This window comes from Maylandia zebra, linkage group LG19, assembly GCF_041146795.1.
Source record: "Maylandia zebra isolate NMK-2024a linkage group LG19, Mzebra_GT3a, whole genome shotgun sequence".
NCBI classification, from domain to species: Eukaryota; Metazoa; Chordata; class Actinopteri; order Cichliformes; family Cichlidae; genus Maylandia; species Maylandia zebra.
In genome coordinates, this window is record NC_135185.1 from 9,579,664 (window position 1) to 9,589,350 (window position 9,687).

At 48.0% G+C, this 9,687-nt stretch overlaps 1 non-coding gene across 1 annotated transcript; it reads right to left on the bottom strand.

Annotated features, from left to right (window-relative positions):
- On the bottom strand, positions 1-82 carry trnas-gcu (transfer RNA serine (anticodon GCU)). The gene has a single exon. It is a non-coding gene; the product is annotated as a tRNA-Ser (tRNA).
- Between the last annotated feature and the right edge of the window lie 9,605 nt (positions 83-9,687).

Sequence of the window (9,687 nt, forward strand, 5' to 3'; positions counted from 1 at the left end):
CGACGAGGATGGGATTCGAACCCACGCGTGCAGAGCACAATGGATTAGCAGTCCATCGCCTTAACCACTCGGCCACCTCGTCATATCGGCGTACCCGCATCAACCCCCAGGAAAGAGGCGCGCGGAGGTCAGACATTGTGGGATTGAGGAAAAACACGAGAAAAGTGTGCGCGGAGATTGTGGGGATCACTCGGGCCGTGCGCGCGCGCGTTTGTGAGGAAGCCGTCAGTGAGTGTGGAGGCGCCCACCACAGGACAAACCTGAAGGTGGAGGCAGATTCCACGTGTGCTCATTCATGACGAGAGGCAGAAACTCTGCAATAAAGGTGAAAAATATATTTAAAAAATAATAAAAAGTTTAACAGCAGGGACAGTAATGTAACGAGTAACGAGAGTATTTCAGCAGAACTTCAAAGTACAACAAACTTTTATTGGCAGTGACAACAGAGCCAAAGTCTGAGATCATTAAACGTGCGAACTGCATCTGCCTGTGTGTCGCGTTTGTTGTGGATGGAGCTGCCTGTGGGGTGTCGACAGTTACACCAGCAGAGGGCGCTGTGAGCTCCACCTGGCTGCACCTGGAGGCTTCTGCTGCTTTTATCTGAGGCAGGATCACTGAGGCGCTGTGAGAGCAGGAGTGAGTCATGTTTAACCAGCATCCAGCTTCGCTCTCTAAACGCCGCTTTTTGTTTGCGTGGGAGAATTTCAAGGTGAACCCGACACCTGGCCTCCGCGGGGAGGGAGGACGTCACGCGGCTGTGTCAGATCAGCTGGCACTATTCGCCGTTTGCAGACGTGAACGGCACAGAGTGTGAGGACGGGGCCGAGCAGCAAAAGATCTGGGTCTCTGCCGAGAGCTGGCAGCTTTCTGAGGAGCTCCAGCTTCCTGTAAAGCTCGGAGAAAAGGGAACATCGGTTTGTGGTTATAAATATATGTAGGTGAGCGTGTGACGCGGACTCTGCGCTCCCACGGGTGGGAGAGGTGTGGAGGAAACGGGCCAGGTCACAGTTTGTAAACCCTAAACTGTACCAGAGACGGCTCAAGGCTTCACGTACCTGAAGGCTCGGGTACTGCTGACCTCTGAACCTCCACCTCGTGAGCACTTCCTGTGTCGCAGAACCTCCGTCACCATTATTATCACTATTAATTATTTTTTGTGCAGGTGTGCATTTATTTTTCCACCAGGTTGGATTCTCCCGCCTGAGCTGTGAACATCCACGTATGATGGGGGATCATCTCTTTTATTTGGCGCCCAGCGTTCATCAGTTCGGGGTTCCTCAGCCTGGAGAACCTCGTTCGGTTCTCAGCTTTCTGCGTTTCTTGTTTTGCTCATTTGCAGATTCATTTGATGTCTGGTTGTGGTTTGAGTGCAAACGCAGCCCTTCACAGGTGGCGAACAGCTCGTGTTCTCGCCGCTTGGCCAGTTTTATTTGCCAGTCGGTTTATATAAAGCAAAAGATGTAAAATGGTACTCAGACGAATTGTTGAGGTGCTCTTTTAGCGCACACTGGTGTGATTTCAGCTCAGAAAACCAAAGGTAGACATTTTTGTGTCTGATTGGATCCTGCCAGCAGCTCGGAGTGTGAGTTAGAAAGCACCAAACAGCCCTGTTCGGGTTAAAAGGCGGCGTGGAAGTGCAGAGCATTTAGTGCGAAGCTTTCAGCGTTCAGAAATAGCAGACACTTTGTCTTTGATTTCATTGTCCAAATCTCGTCCGCACGCCCTCCACGCACGGATGTAGGGCCTCCTCTCTGAGTCAGGACTGGGCATGCTCCGACCAGGAGGAACCTGCAGGAGCTCTACGCTGATAAAAGCTCCAGTTACACATTATGTAACCTGGCTTTAAAGTCCCAGTCCGCCAGGTTTCTGCAGGGAGGGAACACACACACACACACACACACACACACACACACACACACACACACACACACACACACACACACACACGAGTGCTGGGTTTGCTGTGATGGCCAACATATCAGCCCACACTGCTGCTTTCTCTGAGCCTGGGTTTAAAATAGCTCAGCTGATATTTGTGAGGGTTTTATATAATCGGCACCTCCTGATCTCCTCTTCATGCTGGAGCTTGTATCCTATTCTTTTTCTGCCTGAATCTCTTTCACTCTCTCTGACAAAAGCAGCAGGATGAATCTGTCAGAGAGAAGTAGCCCGTCTGCCCTCACACAGACAGACATTAAAAATCCTCCTCTTCATCGTGCTTCATCGCGCTCTGCCTATGAGGTAAACATGCAGCGAGCACAAAGGATGATCGGTACGCTAATGGTCCTGCATTTTACTCTTCCTACACAAACTGAAGAGCCCGTTTATCTGTGACAGCTTCCGTCTGTGCGCTCTTTACTGCGGGCTGCTGGGCTCGTTACGCAGCATGCACGAACGCTGAAACAGAGACGGGCTGGACGCTGTGTAGGCACAGTGACCTCACAGCAGCCATATTTTTGGTCACACGATGTCATTAAAGATGCTCCGACAGGATCAGACAGCACAAACAGGGAGGCTGTGGGTTAAAGAGGCCACGCCCCTAATAGCGCAGACTTGAATGTGAGTTATAAAAACGTTATGAGGGGGAAATTATCCACAGAAACAGCTCCTGTATCGTCCTGTAAGCATGTTTGTTTCTGCTGTAAAGTTTTAACGTGGGAGTCTATGGGCACTGCTCACTGCTGCCTCTGCTGGACGTAGGAGGAACTGCAGCTCGTGCAGGCTGTGTCTCCACAGACCCCACAGAAGGGTTACATCAGCTGACTGAACTCAACCCCCAGGGCTCTGAGGACAGATCAGATTACGTATGTTAAAGTCACCGCCAAACTAAAGCCTTTTTTCACTCTGCACAGTGGGCGGAGCCTCGTGTCGCGGAGCTTTGAGGGGGTTTTGGGACTTTTGCTGCTTGGCTTGCCTCGCTGTCTAACCTCCTGTGGGTGACCTCTCAAATCCTGCAATGCATTAGACAGACAGAGGAGTATGCACAGGTGTGTCTCTCCTGAAAGAGGTGTGGCCACAGCTGGAATATGGAAACCACACGAGGAGGAGGACTCTTCAAACAGGAGCCGTTCTTTAGTTTGTGCTCGTGTTCTTATCAGGGGTCAGTGCAGAGTTGGTCAAACATGATGCTTTAAAGGGAACAATGTCTCTTTTTCGCCCTCTTTCCTCACCTCCTGCTTCGCATCTTTGGTGGGAGGGGCTAAGATGGTAAGGAAATGAGTCCTTTCGGGCTGGTTTCCTCCTTCTCCTTCCTCCCAGCCTGCTTTGATTGATCTTTTGGGGGTAAATAAATCATTGATCTGAATCGTTACCGGGTGGATTTCTGTCTTTGGAGACGCCACGTGGACGTGCTGCAGATTGTTGAGTGATCCTCCCCTGCTGCATCACTTTGACCTGTCTGAATGCAGGTGAGGCTGATTACATCACCGAGGCACAGCGCGCTGATCGCCGGATCGGAGTCGCCATTAGTGGAATTATTTCCTGCTGCTGTGAAAAAGCCCACGGCTGTGATTCATCCACAAACAGCAAAGACAGAAACTCGACTGAGACAGAATCTGTTTAAAACCTTTTAGTGTCCTTGTTCGCTTTAGTTTCACAGCACAAAGATTAAATATGAATTCATGAATGTTCATATTTGTATTTTCAGAAGTTAATCTAAACTATTATCCTCTGTGAAATATGTCAGATGATCGGGTAGATGATGGAAACATTATTAAAGAAGTTTTTCAGACGATATTTTTAATCAGCTGCGAATTTCCAGTGTTTTCCTTCTGGATACGTGTGAAGAATAAAAACAAAAGGTTCTAACACATGGAGTCATCAGAGAGCCTGAAAATAATCCTTGTTCAGTGTTTAATTCCTGAATCCTGAAGAAATAATCCAGGATCTGTGAAGGAAAAGAAATAACTAGAAATCAGACGGAGTCAGAGCCGGTGGAGGGAGCAGACTCCACAGTTTGGGTCAAACACAGAGCACCTGACTGGAGGGACCTGGATGCTGAGGGAAGGACCCGGACTGTGGAGGGCTTCTAGACCTGACTGCAGCCGGTGCAGTGAAGCTCAGCATTGTGGAAGAGCTGGAGGCGGGACAGAGAGGCCCGACTGACACCAGTGTAGGTGTACAACTGACAGGAAACGAGAGCATGAACGACAATTTCACAATCTCTCACAGGAAGCTCTGACCCGGATATGGAGCGGCAGTGAAAGAAGCTCTGTTTAAACCCTGAGGTCAAAGCCGGGGTCAGAGGTTTTTGGCATCGGTGGACAAGCGGATCAGAATGTCTCCTCTGATGGAGTCAGAGGAGATGAAAAGGAGCGTTCCTGTCTTATCCTCATTCAGGCGAAGGAAGCTCTGAGCCATCCGGTTCTTGATGTCCTGATTGATACGATGATGCTATCCACCTGGACTTGTTGGGACTGAGGGGGAGCTAAAGTGGAATATCATCAGCATAGAGGAGATACCAAAACCCACACACTGACTTATAAGAGCTGCTCATTTGTAAACGTCACAGGTGACTGCTGGTGAATATCCACGATGGTGCTGAGAGTTATTAATATTACTGGAGGATCTGAGGGTGTTGATGCTTCAGTATGTGGCTCTTTATCTCACAGGCCTGAGAGTCAGCCTTGAATCCTGATGCCCTCCTCTTTATATTCCTCTGTGTGTGTGTGTGTGTGTGTCTGTGTGTTAGATTCTGCTGAGATACAGCAGCCTCTCTTCACACATGCAGTGCATACAAACAGCCAGCACCCACACAGCTCACACTCACACACACACCATGACAAAAGCCAGCAGCCACCCACACACACTCATATCCATGCACATACATACCCCTGAACACACACACACACACACACACTCAAAAGCTAAGGGCCTTTTGTGCTGCAGTGAGCATCCACCCATGTGTTGGTCTGTCCGTCCATCCACAGCCCCGGTCTCTCCTCATGCCAGAATCACCTCACCCAGCAGGGCTGCTGGAGCCACCTCCGCTGACTCCCTTCGATGTGGAGTAGCAGCTCGTGGCTGAGCTCCTCACCCTCCTCACCCTTCAGACGAAGCTCATTTCTGCTGCCCGTGATGACAGCTGAGGGTAAGGACATCGATCGACTGCTAAATCACCTTTACCTTCACACTCAGCTGTCTCTCTGGCATGCCCGGGGTCTGGTGGCGTACCTCACCAAGAACTGAACCACCTTCAAGGTTAAACCTGATGCTAGGTGACTTTCTCACTGTGGGTCAGAATGCGTTTTGTTCTTCAATGACTAATCTGCAGCTGGGTCCGTGATCCAGAGGACAGGTTGGAGATGATGACTGCTGCAGGCGATCGTGGCTCAAGAGTTGGGAGTTCGCCTTGTAATCGGAAGGTTGCCGGTGTCGTTGGGCAAGACACTTCACCCGTTGCCTACTGGTGGTGGTCAGAGGGCCCAGTGGCGCCAGTGTCCGGCAGCCTCGCCTCTGTCAGTGCGCCCCAGGGTGGCTGTGGCTACAATGTAGCTTGCCATCACCTGTGTGTGAATGTGTGTGTGAATGGGTGGATGACTGGATATGTAAAGCGCTTTGGGGTCCTTAGGGACTAGTAAAGCGCTATATAAATACAGGCCATTTACCATTTACCAGTCACAGCAGACCAACACGCTAACATTCATCATGACAAACAGACTGACAGTGAGGACGCGGCACAGAGGAGACAGCAAAGCCACAATTCAACAGTGAGACAGAGATCTTCGTCATGATGGTGCATCGCTATGGTGACCATCCGATTTTAGGATTTAGGCGCTGAGCATGAAACTTTTTTGGTTCAAAGGTTTTCTGGTCTCCTCTTAAACTGACCAATCAGAGCTGAGCATGCAGATCAAAGAGCCTAAGGAAAGCCAGAGAGAGAGCTGTCTGCTGAAAAACCATAGGCCATCGAATTAATTTTGATCTGATGGGGAGGAAATGAGCAGCAGACGGGACAGACGCCTCAGCGACTGGAGAAGCAGTACGGGGCTCGGGTCTAAGTGGCCACATTAATAGGAACAGAAGCGTGTTACAGTAACAACTGTGTGGCTGACAGGACGACTGAAAATCAGACGACTGCGCTTTGAAGGAGGACTTGAGCCTCACTCTGTGTTTTATAATGGCGTTCACCATGGTAACCGACGCAGCAGACCTGACCTGCTCCTGATCGGTGATCAGCGAGTACCAAAAATACTCCAACTGACCAATCAGGTCTGTGGACGAGAGCGTCATCCTACGTGAAGATCAGAGCGTCTTTAGTGTGTTTATTTGACGATCAGGAGGAAATCTCGTGAGGAACTTTATCCCGATTTTGTCCCGTTGGCTGTGTCAGCTAGGCGCCATGACCGCTTTACGTGCCTCCGCGTGGCGAGCAGGACGCCTGTCTGTGTTTACTGTCGCTGATCCTCAAAAGTTTCTCCAAATTAGATCAAGAATCAGACGAAATCTGCTCGCATATTTTTTCAGACTGTACGGCAAACAGACTGTGTCATCTGGCCCAGTAAATCACCACAGTCCCTGCGGCGGCTGTGCAAATGGCACATGGATTATCCATTCATCACGGTGGTCTCTCTCCCCTTTCTCTCTCTCATTCTCCGTGGCCTTATTCAAAGTGCTCTAATTAATCAGCCTTAAATAGATGGACAGACCTACATTACTGACACAGCTCCTCCTGCACCATGTACTATTTAACACACAGATGGCTCTGCAGGCTGGCTGTGTGTCTCCAAGTCTCTCACAGTTTTCCCAGGAATGATTAATCACGCAGCCTGATGCCGCTGATTTGATATCAATGAAATCGCTGCACCTCTAATTAAAATTTCATTTCCTAAATTGCAACCAGGGGTTGGCTTCGTCGCTCGTTTAGATACAGCACTAAATGAATTCCAGTTTCATAACGAGTTGTTAGAGAAAGCCCAGGGAGACAGATGGCAGGGGGGTAAAAATGGCGAGTTTTCCACAAAATGTGCATGATTCAATTAAAAGAGAAAATTCAGCGGGTAGGCCGACATCCAGAAAAGGAATGAACAAACAAACAGGTCAACAAAGACAGCAAACACCACACTGCTCACCAGGGAGACCGAGATAAGTTTTCTAACACTGGAATATTTCTAACACTTTGAGTTATTTTCCAGTGTTAGAAAATCAGCACTGCTCAGTGTTAGCCATTGTTAATCTTCAAAACTGACTAGGTTACTTTTAAACATATAACACTGTCAAAAGTGTTAATTTAAAACTCAACAGTGTTGTATTTAACACTCAGAGGTGTGGACCCATATAGACACTCTCCAGTGTTAATTTAACACTGGAGTTTTTGCTGTGTGTCAGGTTGTCATTGGCATCCATTCAGTCAGAGGACAAAAAATAATTTCTTGGTTACATTTGACCTTTCTGACTTTCTCCCTTTGGGGTCATAACCAGCGACGACTTAGGGTCCGGGCGTGCAGAGTGGTCGGTGACCCGCTGTTACCAAGTAAAAGATGTGTGTTACCTGAGTGTGAGTAGTTGCTAAAGCCACATCCACACAGGCCTAGAAACAGTCAGTAACCTCCTGCTGACTCCCAGTTGGTGGATGGTTGCAGCAGGTTGTTGCTTTAGTGACTAAAGTCACCAGCATGGAAGAGGCCGACTTGTCTGCAGACACTCACCAAACTAGAAACAGAGTCTGTTCCCCTTCAAAGTAAAAGTTGTGCCTTATAAAGTATGTTGTTTTCAGCGGTAGGACAACTTTTACTTTGAAGAGCAAAAGACGAGTGCCTGCAGACAGCTCAGCATCTTCCCTGAAACCTCTGGGTGACCACAGCAACCTGTCAGTGACCAAAGCAACTACGAGTTGGTTCTACAACTTTTTAGCTTAGAGACAAACACCAACTTACCAGCCGGTCATGGATTACATACTGGGTCACAGCCAGGTTCTCTTAGGAACATCTCGTCACATTACCAAAGAGCTCCTGTGATAGGACGGACAGGAGTAGGTGGAGATAAAAGGTCAAGGTAAGGAACAGGCTTAAGTTAGTGATGGTGCTTTACCTCAGACGAGTTCATCCACAAACACAGGACAGGAAACAGTTTCAATCAGGCTAAAATTAGAAAAACATCATTTTTTTTTGACTCTCAGGACTTCCAGATTATCTTGTTAAGCTTGAATGTCCTCCTTAACCCTGGAAACGAGATGTCAACAAACACTCCAGCTGAGCTCTTTGTCTTCAGTTCAAACTTTCTTATTGTTTCATTGCATTATCTGAACTCTTTCACTGGCAGGAAGTATTCGAATAGGCTGGACATTGAAGTCTCGGCTTTATTTGAACATCAGTGGCTTTGGGCAATGATCTGTATAATGTCCATCCATGTGGACGTTATTTAGCGGTCCAGGCACACCCTGTCATGGAAACGGTACTCCCTGATGGTCTTGATGCAGGCTCAATCCTTCAGGTAAGTAAATCCCAAAGGTTGATTGTGTTCATCCGGATGTTTTCAGTGGGAGAAGTGTTTCGTCACTAACCTTATAAACAATACATTTGCACAACGACTGAAACTAGCCCACTGAATGAACAATGGGGGTTTATAAGGTTGGGCAAACCTACAGTCAGCTGAGACTGAAGAAGTCAGTTGGATGAAACGTTTCTCCCACTGAAAACATCCAGATGAACACAATCAACCTGTTTGGGGTACTCTCTGATGGCTGCAGCCTCTTTCAGCAGGATAATGTGCCCTGCCACAAAGCAAAGGTGGTCCAGGAAGGATTTGAGGAGCCCAATCACAAGTGTGAAGTGTTGACTTGTTCTCCAAATTCCCCAGATGGTAAATGGTCCTTATATAGTGTCTGTGTAGGTTCCTAGTGAGCCAGGCCATGGTGGTCTAAGGAGCTCGGATGGAAAGCGACTGTTGAGTTTCTTGGAGGTGTTTCAGCTCTTATCCAAGAAGCTTCTTCAGTTCAGTTTTAGAACTGAAGAAGCTGGAGCCCTGAAGCACACCTTCAGGGGTTATCCCTGTTCAGTAGTGTTTTTAAAAGCTCGGTTTTATTTTACTTTAGTTAATTGAAATGTTTTTTCAGGTCTAGTTTTAGACTTGAGCTTATTTCAGTTAGCTACGATGACATTGGGCAGAAGTGAAGTAAAAATATTGAGCAGACCTGCCTGAATCAGAGATGCTGTTATCTGCAGCTCTCTGTTGTGATGCTGTCTGATCTTCACACCGAGTCTGGTGAAGGATATCGACCTCTCAGCCCTGAGGAGCTCTTCGGTTTCTTTGACCGGATGTTTCTGACTTTCGTCCTGCTGAAAAGAGAAACGTTGTCTAAAGACTTCCTGAAGCATTTGTCTGAATAAAAGCCCGCAGATCACCTCGGGATAGCTCTGCACTGACTCAGCTGCCTCTGCATCCCAGCCTTAAATCAAAAGGTTAAAGGTCACGGCTGGTCCACAGCACCTAACGATTTGAAAAGGTTCTATTTTTGAATTGTGTTCAGTCCTGATGGTCGGAGACAGCATCATGTAAAGGAAGATTTCATCTGCCCGAGGAGGTGGACACACATTGGGCTCATGGCCATAAATCTGTCATTTCATAGTAGCTAAATGAGCCCTTCCTAACTGTGAAACTTCACTAAAATGTTCACGTTTCCTTCGGTGTTGTCACGCAGTCCGATCTCTGACCTACTGCTTCTGCAAATAACCAGGCCAGAGTCACAGC